This window comes from Lichenostomus cassidix, chromosome 9, assembly GCF_008360975.1.
Source record: "Lichenostomus cassidix isolate B80296 chromosome 9, HeHo_3.0, whole genome shotgun sequence".
Taxonomy (NCBI): domain Eukaryota; kingdom Metazoa; phylum Chordata; class Aves; order Passeriformes; family Meliphagidae; genus Lichenostomus; species Lichenostomus cassidix.
Window position 1 is genome coordinate 22,246,227 of NC_139490.1, and position 10,798 is coordinate 22,257,024.

Sequence of the window (10,798 nt, forward strand, 5' to 3'; positions counted from 1 at the left end):
ATCAACTGTACCTTGCTGGAAGGTTTTCACAAAGGTCTTGCCTGTAGGATCCTTGGGTTGCTGGAACTTTGAGTTTATATCTGCAGAATCAGGCTTCTAACCCCACAAAATACAATCGTCTCACAAACAGCCCTATTCAAGCATGACACCTTGACTTAGGAGATCTATGAACAGACAGAGAAACCAAAGCTTCTTGTGAAGCAGGAAAGGGAGGAGAATGAAGTTCTGCTCTGGTTCCTTCTGGTAACAAGGACCAAGGGGTGAACTGTTCCCTGTTTTGAGTCCCTGTGTATGTTGCTTAATGATCATTTCACCTCAAAACCTCAGCTCTCCACCTCTTGTCATGGACAGTCATTAATTTAGCCGTTGTTGGCATGAGGCCGAAGGGCTCTTACCAAAAGAAGTGTATGTTAATGTTCCAACTCTGAATGTACACACAGGAGCAGCAATTAATTTGCCAGTTCAGGATAAGTATTTCATAAGGGTAATTGCCATGTGGGATTTGCATGGCATTTCCATCTGAAATTGCTAAGGCTGGCTCAGGAGCACAGGAGACAGACGGGGTTCAAATGGTGAGCTGGTGTTTTTCCTCATTAGTGAACCACAGGCAGCCTGCTTTGTAGCCTGTTGCTCCACGGATGGGCAGGAGAAATTGTGTGGGATTTTGGTCTGGTCACCACCTGGAAGAAGCCATTTATGAATCAGTAGCTCGTCACTTTGGGCACTTTGGTTTAGACAAGCTGAGGGTACAGGCTTAGAGATGATTGCTCTGTTTTCACACAGCTATTTCTGGGCCTGTTTGGTAGGGGACGTGATTATTAATGTGCTCCGAAGAATGCAGAAACAAATGCTGCTCATTAGCCTTTGCCTTCATGGCAGTATTAGTAAGTTCTTACCTGTTCTTACCTCTTGCTTCACAAAATTTTAGGATCTTCATGTTTTCAGGGTTCCTACTCCTCTTCCCATACTTTTTAAAATTGCCCTGGATAGTGAAATCTATGTTCTACTTGCCCTGGATTGTGAAATCTTCCAAGAAAGTGTCTGTTCATGGTTGGTTCAAGTACTGATAGATTTTCCTGGATGAATTATTCAAAATATTCGGATTTATGCTGTTCTGTCCCTCTTGAGAAACCTGTCATGACCCTGTTGTCAGAGAGGCTGTGCAAGCATTCCTGGGGGAGCTGGGCAGAGCAGTGTGGTATGGCCTGCTGTGAAATGTCCTGCAGTCCCCGGGGTTTGGGGCACCTGGTCAGTGAGATGAGACACGAGCCTGGTGCTGAGTCCTGGGGCTGCTCAGCCTGCAGCAGCACAGACTTTTCCACCTTGCTCCCCTCCTTCCCCACACGGTGCGGCAGATCTGGAGAGCCCTTCTAGCGCCCTCGCCATGCTGACCGTGCTGTCAGGGAGCACCGATGGCCCTGGGGCAGGTAAGGGGTTTTGGAAGCCAACCTGGTTTGCTGTGTTGGTGCCAGCAGGTGGCAACAGCGCCTTGCAGCCCCGGCTCTTGCAGCACCCGGCAGCCACACTCAGCTCCTTGCAACAAACGGCTTTGGCAGATCCCCTCTGCTCTGTCACTGCTCATCCCTTTCCTGCGTGGGTCATGCAGCCCTTCGTGCCGGTGCATGAAGCAGTGCTCAAAGCCAGAACTCAAAGCTGTTCACTCAGCCTTCAAGCAGGCATCTCACTTCCAAAGGAGGGAGCAGCATGCCGGGGAGCAGGGTGGGTGGTGGCCTGTGCCTGGATTTCTGTCCTGGTACTCTGAAGTTTCCTGCTGTGTGAGTGGGGCCAAGTCTGATTCAGTTTCTTCTGTCTGCCCTGGGTACCACATTAAAAATTCAGGCACGGTGAGGGCAAACCAACAGAGAGTGGAGTGTGTCATGGAGGGAGACAGTAACTCTGCAGGGAGATGGGTACAGCAGCCAAGTGACTGGGGACATGGTGGGCTGGGTGATATTAGGTCTGGCACCTTCGCTTTGGAGTCACTAAGGGACATGTCAGGGCGGTTGGAACGAAATGACTTTCAAGGTCCCTTCTAACTCAAACCATTCTATGATTCTATGTTTATTTCCAGCAGCAGTTTATGCACCTTGAGCCTGGAGAGCCCTGAGAAGTGGTAGCACTTTCCTAGCATAAACAGAGCTGTGGAGCAGAGTGGTTAGCCTGTGAGCTGGGTGTTAAGTGCTCTCCCTGAAGGTAGAATTACTTAGCAGGATAGATGGGGGTCAAACTTCCCTACAAAATGCGCAGCAGAACAACTCTCTTGGTGCTACAGTGCTTGTTTGGAGAGGAGCTGTTTCTGGTTCCATTTGGATGCCAAAAGGCTGGAATGGTTTTGTGGAATTGTGGAGAGCAGTGATGTGGAAGAGGACTATTGCTGCATTATGCAGTAAGCAGTAACACTATAGGAACAGAAGGTGGGTTATCTTCTTGACAAGAGGATCCTTTTGAATTTGTCATGTTCCCAAGGCATATGGTTTTGCCCAGTGCAAAGTGAAGCTTTCAAGCCCTAGGAAAAATGCACTTATACAGAAAAAGCAAGAGTTGGACTCACTCAGTAAAGAGTTTTACACTTTGCTGTGGTTTACAGTTTGTGTCTGGACTTGGCCCATGGGCCTCTGTATAGCAGATGCTACTCAAGCTCATGCCAAAACAGTCTCTGCCTTAGCTTGCAAGCTACGTTGACAGTTTTAAATGGGGATGTTCTTCCTAGTCACCTTTCTTTTTGGTGAAGATTTTGAAGTGCAGCAGTACCTTACCTGAATTCAACAAAGGAGAGGAGGAGCAGAGCACACTCTGAATCTAAATTGCTCCTCCTTTTGGTATAAGGCATATGGTGTATTAGTTCTGCTCTATTTGGGTGCATCACAGCTACTGATAAGCATAAAGTGTTTGCTTTGTTTTGGCAGTAATGTCCTGCTCCAGGCCTTAAACTGTGCTCATTGTAGGAAAGCCAAGGAGAATTCAACGAGAAATCCATACCCTTACAATATAGATGAGGCTGAGCTGGTACTGTGGGAATCCACTGGCTTTGATGGTGGCTCTTCAGATCTGTGCTTGTATAAAGACTGCAGCAGACTGTTAAAGCTACATCAGCCTCCTTCCTGCTTTCAGATTGTATCACTACAAATCTTGCAATATTGGCTGCACAGGGCTTGTTTTCTGCTGATATTGTGGCTCTTAAGGCTATCTTGAGTGTTGAGCAAAGAAAAGAGCCTTTATCTCTCAATCCTGCTGGCAAAGTGGAATAAGCAAGAGTGATGCTTGCAGCTGTAAAGCTCAGAGTGCAGCTGACACTCCTGTTGGCTCAGCAGCCCCTTGCTTCCCACAGCAATTAATTCCTAAATTAAATTAAGGTTCTTCCAAGCCAAGAGCGTGGAATGCTTGCTTTTCCAAGTCATGTTGCTGGCTAGTGGTAGAAAGCAGTTTAAGAGGATTGAGGTAAATTCTAGGTTCTTGAACACCTCTGTGCTGTGCGGAGGCAGGAATGGATGTGGCTAATGTAATTCAGGAGAGATTTTTGCTTTTCTGCTAGTTTCTCCTGGCTGCCCTGGAAGATTTATGCAGGTGAGTGGGTAGATCCCTGTTTAATTGAGCTGTAAGGGATAGTTGCTGACATATGCTTTATTTGGGCAATGGACCTGGCACTCACTGAGTATGTCAGGGGTAATTCCTGTCTTTACCACATAATACCTATGAAAATTGGTGTAAAGGCTGCTTAAAACAGAGGAAAAAATGCTCTGCTGGAACTGGTAGCATGGCATTGTCCTTCAATCGGTCAGACCTGCTTTTAAACTGGAGCTGCTAAGTGTGGTTGAATCCCCTCTGAGTTGTCCATCCAGGAAAATAAAGAGAAATATAGTACTATCCAGAACTGCTGGAGAAAATATGCTTGCTTTGGTTGCCTGCCTATTGCCCATACTTTCTCACTCTTATCCAAGTTAGGAACAGGAATACTCAGCTGTAATTCTGGTAAAACCACAGAGTGGTCACACTTGTGTTTACAAAGATCTCTGCAATTCAAAATGATCACTTAACTCAGTCTAAGGTGCTTCTGATCCCTCTGTGTTTCAGCTTTCCCCTGTGAAACTTCTGCGGTGCTTTCTGTTCTGCTGCCTTCACTGGTGCTTTGTGAGGACAGCGCTAATATGTGCAAGACATTTCTAGACTCCTTGGAAAAGAAACTCATGGTTTCAACTGTGTGTGGAAAACCACAGTGAAGTAAAGCCAATGTAGTGCTGATATCTGGGTCTGAATTCTCATGGAGAAAAACCTAGAGAGGACTTGACCGCTGATATTCCCCTTTCTGACAGCATTTTTTCTTGTCAATACATGTTTTTCAAGCCATTAAACTAAAATACAACACTGAATAAAACCAATTATTCAGATTCATGTACTTCAGAGGAAGAAACTGAACTAAACTGAACTGAATTCATGCTCCCATTAACTCCCAAGACACCTTGTGGAAAGGAAAACTAGCAATTAATTAAAGACTCTTATTTCATAGAATAGTTTGAGTTAGACAGGACCTTTTAAAGGTCATGTAGTCCAACCCCCCTGCAAGAGCAGTGACATGTTCAACTAGATTTGTCCAGAAATGTTTCTAAACAGGAAGATGTAGTTACCTGGCTGAGTGAATAGTTGCTTGAATTACGATTCTGAAGAGCTTTCTTTCTGTCTTCTTGTAAAGCAAGAAGGTGCAAAGCTACCTGCTCTTTTAGGCCTCTTTGTGTTGAGGGACTTACTTCCAGCATCAAATTTCTGTTTATTAATGAACACTTCCTTGGCCTCTGCTGTCTGGGCCAAAGCCACCATTACCAGCTCTATCCCATGATGTTCTGCAAGGTTTAGTCATAATTTATGTGAATTGCTCCAGGCCGCTGCAGTGTGAGACGGATGAACTCATGGCTGCTTCTAGAACTGAAGTCACAAAGATTATATTTCTCCTAACAAAATACTGTGTGTATGTTAATGCCAGCAAAAAATTTTATCCTGCCTTGGCTTCTATCCAGAGAAACTGCTCTGTGGTTTACAGGGTATGAGAAATTGGACCTTAAGTGAAGATACACTTTGGGAGTTGGTGAGAGACACAGACCCTGTGCAGGCGTGTGTGAAGCTGATTTTGCTCTGATAACCTACGATGAGCAGCATCTACTTCTTTTATATCAAGACTGTCTATTAAATTATGCTGTACATCTACCCTACTTTGAGGCTTCTACTAAAGGGGCACCACTGTACCTTAAACAGCAAACGTTGGTAGGTAATGTACAAGACAGCTCAGTGGCTGCTTGTCTTCCTCATGGAGAAGGAGATGTGTTTAGCTGCTTCTAGTGTCTTGGTGGCAGTGAAAAGCTACCTGAGAGTGTTTCTCTCATTGCTTGCTCCTATCCAGTGTAGCAGTTCTTAAACGTGGGATTTGATTGTGTTATTTCTCCCTGTCTTTGCCACATGTAATGATGCTGAACCACACTGACTCCCCCTTAAACCACTAATGTTTCACTTGCAAATACTGAAGTAAATCCACCCTTCAGCTGAAACTGGTCACTGGAATGAGATGTCTCTCTTCCCTAGAATTGTAGTTTTGTGAGTTTCTGCTTCATTCTTTGAAAACACTTTCCCTAATTCTATTTTCACCTATTAGCCTTCTCCTTGCTGTTGAGAGACTTCAGATTTAACCTGGCTATAGGATTGCTGGTTTCTCCCCTAAATCACCTGTGGGACACTGCACTCATTGCCAGTTCAGGCAACGAGTTCATTGCTCAGGTGAAATTTGTGGAATGCTAAAGGGATCTTTTAGTGCAAGTTTTCACTTGGATTTTACTCATGTAGGTAAGTAAATATTTCATAGAGTCATTAGGTTGGAAAAGACTCTTAAGTTCATCAAGTCCAATTTAAGCCCATTCTTTGCTGTAAACAAAAATATCAGAGCTGTGAGCATTTGTTGAAATTCTGAAGTGATGGAAAGCATGGCAGAAATTTGAGTGACTTGTGAAATATAAGCAACCAGCATTGCTTATGTTGATATGGTTCTTCAGGCTTTTTGTGAAAAGTAATTAATCTTGCTTCATGTGTGGTAGATTTTTTTCCCTTGTACCTCTCTGGCTCCTCATAGTCAAAGGACAAACTGAATTAGCTCAGTAAGAAAGACTTCTCTGAGTTTGCAACATCTCAGAAGTCTTGAATTTGTCCACAGAGAAGGCTTTTGGTCTCCAACTGCTCATTAATTTCAAGAGTTGACTCAGTTCAGTACCTGTATAAGAACAGTTGTGTTCTGGTTTTTTTGGTCTCGAGTGCTTTTCTGCATTCTAAAACCCCTTTCAACATCATGTTATGTTTGATATTTTAATTTATCACGTAAAGACATAATTTTATTTCTATTTTCTTTGCATTTTAAACTGCATTTTTATTAATGTTCAAGGGACATACGCTAGCAACAGGAAGTTAAAACAGTGTAAGTAGAAAACAGCCTGGACACAGTCAGATTTCTGATTGGTATCAGCTGTAAAATTGCCAAAATACGCATCCCTTTTCTCCTTTTTGGTTGAGAGAGAAACCGTAGCAATGAGCTGTGGTCAGATGGAAGTAAACAGATGAGTCTGAGACTTGCCCTCTCTTAGAAACAAGTGTAAACCCAGATTGAAATTAGGGACTTCAAAACAAGATTTCACTTCGACTAAATTAGGTCCACCCTGAGCACCTTTGACAATATTTAACATCTGGCCAGATGTTTGCTGTTGTCATGCCAGTGTGAAGTGATGCACTGAAGATGTGCAGACTGGGCAAGAAGCAAAGCACCAAGAGCCTTCTGGCTCTTGCTGAACTGATGGTCCAAGACCTGTAACAGTTCTTTTCCAACCAGAATTCACTAGGGAGCCTGAGAAGGGATTGCTAATGATGGTGGGGTTTTCCTTCTTCTGTGAGCATGGGTGAGTATGTGTATCACCTCATCCCAAACATTTAGAGCAGCCGCTGCACCCAACTGCCTTTCAGTCACAGAAACACTCCAGCCCAAAGGTTTCCAGGCAAAGTAAATGACACAATGAAATTCATGGTCAACAAATGCAAGTTAACCTTGCTTTGGACACCTGCTTGATCAAGCTCGTGTTTCAGCCAGAAGGAAAGAATTGCTTTTGTCCTGGCTTTTGTATGTGCCAGATTTGGATACCTCAATGTCAGGTAACAGAATGCTCACATCTCTTTTTTCTTTTTTTCTCTTTCCACCTCCTTCTGGTTAAGGTCTCTTTGATCAGAAGCAATGAAAGCTCTCATCTTATAAATGTGGGAAAATCCAGACTTGCTAAACAATCGTTGCTCTCACAAGAGGATCTGTTGATTACCTTCTCTCAGCATTTCTCTGTCTTCTGCAGTGGACTAGGAAGCTCCAGATCACCACAGATCCATTTTTATGTGGACAATTAACACTAGTGCGATAGTTTCCTGGGCTTTTTTCTTCATGGAAAAGCTGAATTTGTTTCCTTTTGCTTTGAACTACCTTGCTTGTACCAATACATCTTTGCAGATGTGCTCTGAATGGGAGGTTTATCACATCCAGATAAAAAACAACCAACCAGCTCCCTGAACCAGTCCACAGTGCCAGCAATCCCTAAATTATTGCAGTGCAATTTGGAAAAATTATTTAGGAATTGGTATGAGCAGCTGGACAAGAAGATTGCTATAGCTGACCCTGCTGCTGAGGAAAACAGTTCTATACAGCTCCACTGAGTAAGAGGGATAATTGCTGTTAACCAATGCAGCCTTGAAGAAAACTTTTGTCAATATAGAGTTCCACGAGGTCTAGAGGTGTGTCAAGTGTTTAGAAATGTTTTGCTGCAATCAGAGTGGAACTCTGGAGTGGAATCCTCATGGAGGTTCTGTAAGATATATTACTGTGAATGAAGCAACAATGCACTCTGAATTTGACCTGTGCAGACTAAAGACATTAGCCTTACCTCCTTGTCTGAGACCTTGAAAAGACAGGTTTTTTTAAGCCATAGCTATTGCCCTGCCCAGCAGTAGAGGCTAAGACTGAAGAGCCTGAAGAGGCTTTCCAAAAGTCACCAAGGGTTTAATTACAAGTAGGGTTACATTCTGAATATGCAAACCTTGAGTCTAAATCCCTTGGAGCATGTTTAGGGCAGGAAGATGTGTACAGGGTAGAGGCCTGCCCAGTGTTATCAGCTCCAGCAATCCCTTTGCCTATGTAGGACAGGTCTGTGTGCCAGCACACGTCTTCCAGCTGCAGATAAATGTGTCAGAGCTCATAAATGCTGCTGAACCAGTGCAGAAGTGCCTGTACCCACTGCAAGCTCTCTGACTTTGGGATCATTGCAGGCAGAGGCACCTGCCTGTCTTTACCTGTCCATGTGCATGTATCCCATGTATGAAAGTGAACTGATTTCTAAATCTTTTTGGTGGTCAATTGCTAGAATGAGACAAAGGCTTATCCTCTGCCTTTGTTGATTAGAGCTTGAAAGGGAAGAGAACTCTGCTCTCTTGGGCACAGTGACCTCATTAGGTATTTTCTGCCTTTTCCCTTTTGGTGGTAAATATCTTATTTGTGTTTCAAAACAAAGCTATAGCTCTTGAAAAACTCAAAACTTTTTATTTCTTTGTGTCTGCTGCCTTCTTGTCTATGAGATGGTTGATCCATTCAGTAAAATGTGTCATTTTGAAGCAAAATAGAAGACAGGAGACAAACAAACCAGTTGTATTTACTGAAGTAGGTATTTAAGCAGATGATGCAGCCTTATCAAGGTCCTAGATGTAGCTAGAAGCTGCTGTCTTACAGTGAAGAGCTGCTGACTTGATACCTGAGTAGCAACAGTTGGTTAAACTCTTCTCAGACAACATTTCCAGAATAAGATTCAGGAATACAGGTAGAGATGTTCTGTGATTCAGCTCAGAAGCTAATGTTAAACTCCTGCTACAGTTTCCCCTTCGCCATGTTTATACATCAGTCGTGGAGTGCACCATGTCTCTGTTCTGTCTTTGTCAAAATGTATAGATAACAGAGAAGTTGTGCCTACAGTGACAGTGGGCATGGCAGTGGGTTAAGAGGTGAAAGCTTTGGGTATCAGTGCTAGTCTACATTAGAAACCAAAGTAATGGATTGGTCACTAAAGTTGATGTGTTTAAGTCACTAGACCTGTATCCTCATGAAGGAGAATTGTCTAAAGGCTGTGGAAGGTAAGTTGACTGTGGCACAGTGTCATTGGTGTGGTATGTGACACTTAGCACTGCAAAATCCTGCTGCAGAAAAGGTGCTCCAGGGTGATCCCATCAAGCAAGTGATACAACTCACTGCATGGCTGTGAAAAAGGTTCAAAAAACCTCAGTGTTTTACTTGGGTCCCATTAAGCTGCTGCTTCCATGTATTGTTTTCCTATTGCAGCTGGCAAAATATTTCTATGTAAAAGAAGTGTTTCATCCAACCTTCCTGACCCTCCTGTACAGCTTTGCAGCACAAAGCCCAACATTGTAAGTGTGTTTGCAGAGGTGATAACTTCACAAACACAGACTTGAAGTATTACTGCAAAAATCACATAAGAACATATGTTAAAAGTGGGTGAGATAATGCAGAAGGTGGTTCAGGGTTGGTTTGCTGGAAGGCATTGGTCTGGCTACAGTGCCAGAGTTTTGCCAGAGCATCTTGTGTCTAAAGGGAAACTTCCTATAGCAGGTAGAGGCTAGCAGGGTTGGTTTCGAGACTCTCTGAAGATTAACTGTATGTCTTTGGCAACCCTCTGCTTCTCAGTCCTTACTCTGCAGGTGTTCATAACATGGAATCTCTGCGTGTAGTTTCTGCTGGAATTGTAGGCTATGTGAAGTGGCTGGGATAGGCTCTGCAAGGTGAGACACAACAATAGCTCCAATCAGAGCCAGGCTGTGGGAACACAATGCTGAGGACCTCCTGAGCCCTTGGGGCTATTCTGATGCTCTGGCAGGCATCTATATCATGCGGACCCTCTGCAGTGTGCTCATAATTCACTACCTGTTTTGCTTCAACTACATCTGCTAAATGGGTTTCCCAGAGACTTTTTTCTCTAGCAGTTGAGCTGTTTAATGTTGAGCAGAAGCTGTCCACATTTAAACCATCGCTGTGTTCTTGCTAATGTGACTTCTCCAGGGTTTGCTCCCATTTGACATGATTATAAAACATAGTCGTATATTTGTGCTCCCCTGGTGTTACAAAAGGAGTGCTCTAAGCTGTTTTAGTCACCCCATCTGAGACAGGCAGGAGCTGTGGTGTGGAGCCTGTTGTTCCAGCTAGAACACTGTCATGCCAGGAATAGCTACACTGGAAACAGTTGTTTGAGGTGATAAAAACTGCTTTTGCACTGCTTCCTGTCATTCCTTTGCCACAGGGGTTTTCCCATTATAGATCAAGTCCCTAAGCATAAACATTGTATGGAAAAAGGGGCTCTGATAACACTGACAGCACCTTGGATTGTAACGCCCTCTTCTTTTGTGGCCAGCTGGGCACTGTATGCTGTGGTTTCATCTATTTTTACTTATCATTCAGTGTGAAGCTGTATTTTTCATGTGTAAATTATATAGGTAGAGTACCATGCACTACTGGGTGGGTTTTTTGTAATACAAAGTTTGCTTTTTTATACCCAACCGTCATGCTTCTAGCTTTTGTGTCTTTGCTGCAGGGTGGAAGTTGAGGGGGTGCTGCATGCTGTGACAGTTGGGCAAGGAACACATGTGGGCTGAGATTGGCACTCACAGAGAGCTGGGAAGCACTGTGGCACTTGCATATTTGCCAGAATGCTGGGAAAAATTATCATAAGTTAAGCAG